The following is a 10,043-nucleotide window of genomic DNA, read 5'->3' as shown; positions in this document are numbered from 1 at the left end:
CAGGTCCTTCATTCCAACTGCAGTCAGACTGTACAATGCTGCACTATAGTTGCACTTTTGGGTCCTTTTTTTAGTTTTACATTTTTATTGTTGTATATTTATGTTATAATTGCACTTTAAAGTCCTTTTACTTAGTTTATAATTGTATTGTTGTAAAATGCAATTATCATATATATATTTATATATATATATATATATATATTAATTGCATTTTAGGGTCTTTTTATTTAGTTTTTAAATTTATTGTTGTATATATTTGTTTTGTTTGTTTGTTGTTTTTTCTATATCACTATTTTTTGAGCTGCTGTAGCAATTCGTTTTCCCCACTGTGGGATCAATACATTTATCTTTATCTTTTTATCTTTAAGAGTGATGAACGCATCATTCACTTCACTCTCATACAGTTTAGTGTCCCTAAAATCACTTCAATCACACATCAGTGGTCTCCTGTTGGTTTATACTAAAACACAAGAAAGGGTTTACTGGTTTATTGAATATTGTTTGAAGTATCTCTTTTTCAGTGTTTCACTTTTTAGATGGTCCCTGCGCACTCGTCTCACCACCAACTGTACATAGAGAAGAAATCTTTGAAAATCTTTTAATTATCTTTTTAAAAATCATGTTTAATAAATGACTGTTTGGCCAGCTGTCAGACTTTGGCTGAGAATATGAATTGAACCGCTGATTGTAAGGCCTGTGTACTCCAAAAAAGTTGCAGATTAAAGAGTAAATGGACTGTACTTATATAGCGCTTTTCTAGCCGTTATGACCACTCAAAGTGCTTTTACACTACATCTCATTCACCCATTCACACACATTCATACAGTGATGACAGGGGCTACCACTCAGGGTGCCAACCTGCTCATCAGGAGGAAACTAACCATTCACATACATTCATACACCTTTGGCACAGCAACAGGAGCAATTTGGGGTTAAGTATCTTGCCCAAGCACATTAACATGTGACCCGGAGGAGCTGGGAATCGAGCCGCCAATCTTCCAATTGGTGGACGACCGCTCTACCTCCTGAGCCACAGCCACCCAAGATTAGATGACATGGACAGCATGAGCAGAAGCATACAGCCTGCCTGGCATCTGCTGTGGACCTATGTTATGGAGGCTGATGTTTTCCTCACATCATGAGCAAGCAGCAGAGGGGGATGACAAGAAAGGAAATTATGTTTATCCTGGTCTTTTAGTCCACTCTCAGCAATACACCTACCAAGTATGAAGTTGATTGGATGAACTGTTCAAGAGATAGGCGAAGGACACACACACATACATACTGGGTCCATACTATAGGTCCTGCCATATAGTATGCCACTGCTTCAGCCATGAATGGTTTGAGCCAAGCCCTGCATATATCTGGTCCTCAAAACTGGTATTTTAATGGAACAGAATGGAACATGGAGCGACAGAGGAAGGATGAGACATACGGTGCTGCACATAACAAGATGCATAAGGGCCAGGCAGTAAAGTTGTAGTTTAAAGTGGGCGGAGCAGTTTCAAGTGTTTCAGGCCTTCCTCCACATTGCAGCACATTGGTCCGTAATGAAAACTGCAGAGAGCACAAAAGCCTCAAATTGCGTGTCTTTAATAAGCAGGGGTGTGCACACAGAGCTCTAGTGTTTCGCATCTGTAACATAATCTACTGAAATGTCAGTCATAATAGGCTACAGCTATTAATGACACTGAGGCAGGTCTGAAAAGAGATAAATGTCTGAATTTTACATTAATGTCATTCAGGTGTCACTGAATGAAATCCAGGATGTTGCAGACACTGTGCATCGGATTATTTCCATCCTTTGTATTTTATTGACACCGGTGGCTGTTAGGAGAACTGCGGTCAACATCCTGTTGCACGAGAGTGGTGTGACACTATTGCAGGTGAAGTCTTTTTCCTTACTTACACTTCTCATATTTACATTAAAGATCTCTAAAGTTGTGTTTTGTACCATGTTTCAGAAAAGCATCTCTCAATCCTGGTCAGTCAGCTCCTGTCACTGTATGTACATGCTCACACACACACACACACACACACACACACACACACACACACACACACACACACACACACACACACACACACACGCACGCACACACACACACACACACACACACACACACACACACACACACACACACACACACACACACACACAGATGCTCCTGATGCAGTGACAGCTATTCTGCACCTTCCAACTCGCAACAATATACGTTAATCAATCACCTGAACCTGACCCGACCAGTAAACCGCCGACTTTTGGTACCAGCTGTGTTCACTAAACACTGATAGGCTCACAAAGACATGGACAGCGAGCAGCGTGCTGTGGCTGGGGGGCAGGCATAGATGTATAAAAAGAGCTGGATACAGTGTTGGGGGTGATGTCGTTCATTCCTACGAAAGTTGCTCAGTGCCACATGAAGCCAAAAAAACACTTCCACACTGAGCTTGCTCTATGGGCCATTTCAACTGTTGCACCTCTTCTAGACTTCTGAAATGTGATTGGACCGAATAGATCAAGTAATCTGTTACAGTTTACTGAGAAAGTTGGGGATAGGGCTAATTTTTTAACTTCACTCATTGGCAATAAAAATGATGAATACAAATGACTTTACAGTTCAAATGTAAAGCCTTTAATGTTCTGTGTTCTGCTACCCACTGACTATAAAGAGGTCAGCTGTTACACACGGATTCCAGGTCTATGGTGGAATTGTTTGTAATGAAGCAGCCCTTGTGCATGAATCCTGAGCTTTATCAGAGCTGTCAGGACATATTCATTTTAAGTCCGAGATAAACCTAAAACCCCACACTTGATCCCTCCCAGTGTCACACTGAAGATTTGTTGAAAACCGGCAATACAAAGGGCTGTGTTGGTGTGGGAATGTTTTAAAGTGTGACAATGAGTGAGCGTGATAAAGTGAGGCAATGAAATACGATCCAGACAATGTGCTTGTTGTAACAGATTATTGGGTTTAAAGGCTAATCAGAAAAAACACTGCAGAGCTGTTTGTAATACTCACAACTCACACTGCAACCCTGTTTACTAGTGTGCACATTATGTCTGTGTACGCATGTATGCAAGGCCACAGCTGTCCACAGACGTGGAACATGGAAAATATGAAAAGGCCTTAACACACACACACACACACACGCACACACACATGCACATGCACACACACACGCACACACACTTTTTTGCCCGTACACTTCTGAAAGGAATCTGGCACTCCAGCTGATATGTCCCACTTGTTCAATTCATCAGAATTAAGAGTACCACTTCCTGATAAGGCATAAAGGACTTATAGACTCATTCATGGCTTAAACAATGGTTAATAAATAAATTGTAAATAAATAAATAATTTACAATTCATCCATGTTTGGGTGGCCAGGTATGTCAAAAATATTTCCTTTCTATACTACTCTATAGCATTTGCTATATAATCTAATTATTTAAGGAAGACATCTCTGACATGATTCAACCTCTGATTTTCTGGAAAAAGTTGCAGGGCATGCACACCAAAATCCACTTAATAACCATTTATTCATTATGGTTTATTTAATAGAGACACATACAGTATACATGGATAGGATAAAACAACTGTCTGATGCAAGTATCACAGTGTTCAAAGCGAATGCTTATTAGCAACACCTGTCACTAGAAGGGCTTTTGTAAAATAAGAGATTACTTTAAGTAGGTAATCCAAGTACATCTGTATCATAAACACAATACAGCACAGAATAAAAAAATGATGAGCAAAGTAAAACATGGTAGGCACGCAGGTGGTCGAGTGGTCAAGAGCGCATGCCATATACGCAGCGGACCCCGGTTCGAGTCCCGGCCGGCGGACCTTTCTGCATGTCACCCCCCCCTCTCTCTCCCGTAATTTCCTGTTTCTCTACTGTCATATTAAGGTGTATATATATATATATATATATATATGTATGTCCCAGCCAGAATGCCCCATAACGGTTACATTTGGGCTTCCATGGGCGCTCCACCTATGTGTGCCCATATTGGCTTCAAGTGGGTTCTGACTGAGTTTCAGGTGGGGCCCAACTGGGTGAGTTAAACATGTGGGGCCCATGTTTCTGAAACAATATGGGGCCCATACAATTTGCCCTGTTTATGCCCATGCCCACTTACATCCCTTATGGGGCTCATACATTCAGCCCACATGGGCTTCACATGTGGGGCCCATGTTACTGAAACCATGTGGGACCCACAAAATTTGCCCAGTTCAAACCCATGCCCAATCAGTACCCATGTAGCTCACATTTAACCCATGTGGGGCCCAAATGGACATGCTGACTGGGATGGTACAGTAAGATAAACATAAAACTAGACATTATTAAACTAGTTATTAACATCTATAACTGCAGACTTTTTCCATTATTGTATTTAATTTATTAAACATTTAACCCTTTATTAACGATTTATAATCATGTATAACTGCAGACCTGATGGTTTATCAGTGACTTATTTATTATTTACAACTGTGAACCCATACTGGATAGACTTTGTGTTTGCCCCTGAACACATAACCAAGTGACCAACCAACCAATCATCATCATAAATGGTAATGAATCATTCATAAAGGGTCAAATATTTCACTGTCTTTTTGATAAGTCATCAGGTCTTAAAAGTTATTAGTAAAGTTGTCAAAATGTATACTTATTAATGGCTTTAAAGTATTTATACATCATTAATAAAAGCTTTATTGATCATTAATAGTGCTTATAAACTCTTAGTAAATGGGGCCTTATTAGACAGTGAAAGGTTTAATATCATAAGCTATAATTGGACACTGAAGCCCACATCACTAATGGAGTACTATATCATCACCACATTACACACACACACACACACACACACACACCTGTTAAAGCACACTCTCTTGCCTGAAGCGTTTGTCTCTTCTTTCAACTAGTGTGATGAAGGAGGTGAGAGAAACATTTGTCGGTCATAAATTGAAACTCCCTCGACTCTCCTCCTTCTTAATGACAACATATATGTACCCACTCTCGGAACTTATGATATGATTATTGGTTGAGCTAAGAGAGAGAAGGGGTGGGGTGGGGTCATCTTTTACTAAATGGCCCCCCTGAAGCAAGTGGTGACATTTGCTGTAATCGAATAAAGACGCGACAGAGATAACTATTTTACAACAAGGAGAACATATTCATATGTAGAGCTTGATTCTAAGGCTATAAAGACTACAGGCTAATTTAAAAAATCTTGGTGTTTTAATTTATTTTGCACCCATATCAAGGCAATACCTAAATCAGCCATTTCATCTAAAGAAAACAGCAGGTTCTCTAAAGGTTTAGATCAATTATTTCAGGCCTATAACAAGGACATAGTTTCTTATGAGGACTTATTTAACAGGTGGCCATTCTAATATAAAGTACTTGTCAAACTTGCACACCACAGCAGAGACAGTGGGTATAAAAGGGTCAATAGATAAAATCAGCACCAACTGATTTAGAATGTTTTAAGAGGAAATGTCAGCAGCCACTCAGCATATAGGAATTTACAAAGCACACTTGTGAATGCTGTTAAGAACTTGTCAGAGGAAGTATAAATAGCACTCCTTCTAGACCAATGAAATCATTAGACACCGAAGGGAGATTCCTGTGATTAGTGGCAAAGTGTTCAAAACATTTATGTTTGCTCTGCACTCTCACACACACACACACACACACACACACACACACGCGCGCGCCCACACACGCGCGCGCCCACACACACAAATAGCCTGTGCAGATGCTAGTAGCATGTCATTGCATCCGTAAGCCAGCAAGGGGAGACTGATTAACTGTGAGGGTGAAGAGAAAACAAGGTGATAAAATGAGGTGCAGGGATGAAGAAATGATGCGTGTCTGTTTATATTAAGGGCCCGGGGGGGGGGGGGGGGGGGCTTGGAAAGGTCGAATGAGGCAAGCAGAGTGAGAAAGAGAAGGTAGCTCTGAAATGAAAGCTATCTGGAGAAGGGAATGTTCATGTCATCTCCATTAAGCAAGGAGATTATGTTTTTAATGTCTTTAGGAAGAAAACTGAGATGGGTGTGCATTAAGTTAAAGTTAGACCAACATGACAGCAAAAAATATATAAGAATACATTCATTTGAAAGGAATCGGTGTGAGCAGTGGATTTGTTGATCATGGAGGTGAAGTAAATCACGGATGTATTACAAGAACTGGATAATGTCCAACAAAGTTAAAGCTCCAGCAACACTTGTAGTATAGAACAACATGTATTAATAGACCAACATGTCAGCTTGCGGCCTTCATCAGAGTCATCATAAAACACACTACAAGCAGTATTTAAATGAATTTTTTTCCCATCTACATACACCTTGGAAGTAGGTGAAGTTGTGCCAGAAATCTCCACCCTGTTTCTACAAGAAATGATTATTGGACTCTAAGTTGGTGTCCATTCATTTGAATGAAACCTGCTGACCCTGTGTATAAGCCTAATGAATTTCCTGGCTTTTTTGTTTGGTTAAATGTTATGCAGATAGACTGCAGGCATAAAAAAAGCTACTCTAATCACACAAAGAAAAAAGGTTTTAAAAAAATGAATATGTGCTATAATTTAGGGAAATTAATTAAGAGTAATATTTGAGATTAACAATGACTTCTCTACAGTCTTTTTTAACCCTTACATACTGTTCAGGTCAAATTTGACCCATTTTCACATTTCACATGTTTTGACAAATGTTTGCCCATTGAGACTGTTCTGGGTCAAATGTGACCCGTATCTGTCTATATCTATGTCTTTCAGTTAAATGAATAGTTCATTGTCTAAGGTGAATTCTCAGATCTTAGGAGCCACTTTTTTTTTTTTACTTTCGCAGGTGAGTGAATCAAATCTACCTGCCATTTATCAGCATTTGTCTGATGGCTGGTGCACATTTTTTTGTTGTTGTAATATAACAAATAGCGAGCGTCCAATCTGTTTCACAAGGATGTACAGATGCATTTCAGTGAACCACTTATGTGGTATGATCATGCACTGAGACCACATGTGAGAATGTATGTTGGCAATCAGACAAAAGTAAAGTATACCAAAATATCTGTCTAAAGGGTAATTATGTAATGTGCATGTTATATAAGTCAGAAAGAGGAGATGGAGAGAACAGAATGTAATCAAATGGCTGTAATGTGGTCATCTGTTTCTGCGATGAGTTCACACTGCTGGTGCCTTTTAACCTGAATGTCACGGGTTCAACTTTATTAGCAACTATCTACTGTGCTATGTGTGTGTGACAGAGATAGACAGAAAGAGAGAGAGAGAGAGAGAGAGAGAGAGAGAGAGAGAGAGAGAGAGAGAGAGAGAGAGAGAGAGAGAGAGAGAGAGAGAGAGAGAGAGAGAGAGAGAGAGAGAGAGATTGTATTCATGTTCTGATGTTGTACAGTAACATCTTGCCAGTCTCATAAAAGCAAGTGTGAGTGTGGTACAGTAGTTTGAGCTATACAGAGGGGTGACACATGCAATTTTGTCTTTGATTTTATTTCTATTTAAATGAAACCCAAATTAGTCCAATTTTCAGTGTCATTCATAGCAGTGACGCTAATGTGTTTAATGAATTCAACCTCTAGACTTAAACCACTGACATTTCAAGTACTTGGACTTTTTTTAATCCTGTTCAGGATGCACCACATGCTGTAGATGACTCAACCTGATATGTGTTTTGACACCCAGACAACATTCCTGTCCTGAGTCATATGAATAACTTAATTATATCGTATCTAGATCAAGTGTTGGCTTCAAAGAATCAACATACTGTCAGGAAAGAGCCACTGCTCATCTCTCTGCAGGCAAAGGAACAGAGACAGGTTGAAGGAAAAGAACAGAAGGAAGGAGGGTGGACAGGGTGCTAGAGGAGTTTGGAGGGAGGCCTAGAACAGAAATTGGGTTCGGTTTGTCAGAAATAAATGCAGGAAGAATAGCCATCTCCTTATGTATAAATGGGAGGCCTTATTTCAGACTCGTTTGACTTTGCTGGAACAAGGGAAAGGAACGTAATATTACGAATATACAAGAAAAATACAATTGATTTCTCCACTATTTTTTGCTCTATATTTACTGTCTGTTGCGTCCACAATGATTACATAAGCTGCATTAGGATATTATTATTTATGTACAGCTGTAAATGTGTGATGGACTCCCTGACTCAACCAAAATTTAACAGCTTCCAAGTATTTAATCACAGCCCAACTTGATGCTTCTCAACTTTCACTATATGTCCAAGGTTATGAACATGGCAGATAATCAGTATCATTTATTTAATCTTGCTTTAAGCCTGTGATGTGCATTATGCTGTATTTGTGAGTCTCCAATGTCACATTTAATGTTAGTGACCCAGCCAAGCACTACCGGTCAATCTCAACTTTCCTTTTAACCCTTCAATAACCCAATTAGTAGATACAATGAGTTCTCCAAATGAAAAGACCAAATACATTGGTTAACTGTGCACTCCAGAATGACACATAGGACATTATTTGTCTGTGCATTTTAAAACTATTACAAGTGTTAAAATAAATGATGTTTTACGATGTGACACCATTGTGGTTAACCATTAAACAGGTACCGTCCACCAGGAGATACAAACTCTTTAACACCCTGTTAGAAGCATGATTAGTTGAGGTGGTTGTTCAGTTACCTTGTCCTTTTTCAAATTAGTTGAAAAACACAATTGGTAGAACTGGATTGGTAGAATTGAAGCTTGTGGTAGGCCTATACTTTGATAGAAATTATTAAACTCAGTTTTGAAACTAGTATGTGTGATATTAATGACTAGGGAAAGCAAGAATGTATCACTTCTCTTTATTAAACAAAACATTCAGTTGTTTTTACCATTATGACCATTTTTATACCTTTATAGGGGCAACGTATCCGGGTGGAGATACAACTCCTAAAGTCCTAAATAGGCAAAAAATGTTAAAATATATTTATGGAAATATTTTTACTCAGGTGCAAATGCTAATTATTTTTACATGTAATTTTCCACTCCTGCCTGTTTAAGGGTTAAGGTCTGGTTAGGTTTAGACCATAGACTATATAAAATGGACGTAACATCCGTGACGTCACCCATTGGTTTGTGGACTGCTGCTTGGAAGCGAATAGTATCTGATCTGAGCAGCGCCATCTTGAAAATTTCAGGTGCATGCTGGGTAAAAACCCCCCACGGATTCTACTTATATGGGCATCAGGGGGAGCATGAGGCGCCCTCCTGAACCTGTGAACCAATCAACCTGTCAATCACGACGTAGCCACGCCCTAATGCATACCCTGCTTCATCGTCAAATATAAAATCAGGGAGGCCAAAATTTCACAAATGAACATCATACTGCATTGAAGAAGGCTTTAAACTAGCGATTGAGACCATAAACACATTTTGAAAACGTTTACTGAGGTTAGAAATCAAGTGAGAAGTTGGTGAATTCTCCATTGACTTGTATAGAGACGGAAGTCCTTTTGACACTAAAACGGTCGCCCCCTGGTGGCCTTTTGATAGAATGCAGTTTTAAATTACTTCCGCGTTTGCATCATTTCAGAGGACCAGAACTCCCCGCCTGGTTTAGACACAAAAACCACTTGGTTAGTTTTAGGGAAAGATCATAGTTTGAGTTAAGGTGATCATTAATTAAGTTTAGAGAAACATGTGGTTTGGGTAAAGGTTCTACGTCCTTAAAGTTGGGCCACCTTTGTTGTCATGGGTACAATGATAACCACAGAGTTAAGGATAGGAGACATTTGTAGTTACATCTATTTTTGGGACACGATGGGACAAGAACAGCAGTTTCCTGTTGGGTTATATCCCTCATCCATCATACGCCCACTGAATGAGGAAACTTGTCAATATACAGTACTTTGCAAAAGTTTAGGCACTAAAATTAAAGTGGGAATGCTTTTAAAATGCCATAAATAATCAGTCAATCAATTAAATTCAATTTCAAAGTACTTGGCAAGCATTACAAACATTGTGTTGTTTTTCTTAGGAGAACAGTCTCAGTAGATTCTGTCACAAATACAG

Source organism: Scomber scombrus, chromosome 2 (assembly GCF_963691925.1).
Source record: "Scomber scombrus chromosome 2, fScoSco1.1, whole genome shotgun sequence".
Lineage (NCBI taxonomy): Eukaryota > Metazoa > Chordata > Actinopteri > Scombriformes > Scombridae > Scomber > Scomber scombrus.
Note: the sequence above shows the minus strand (reverse complement) of the source record.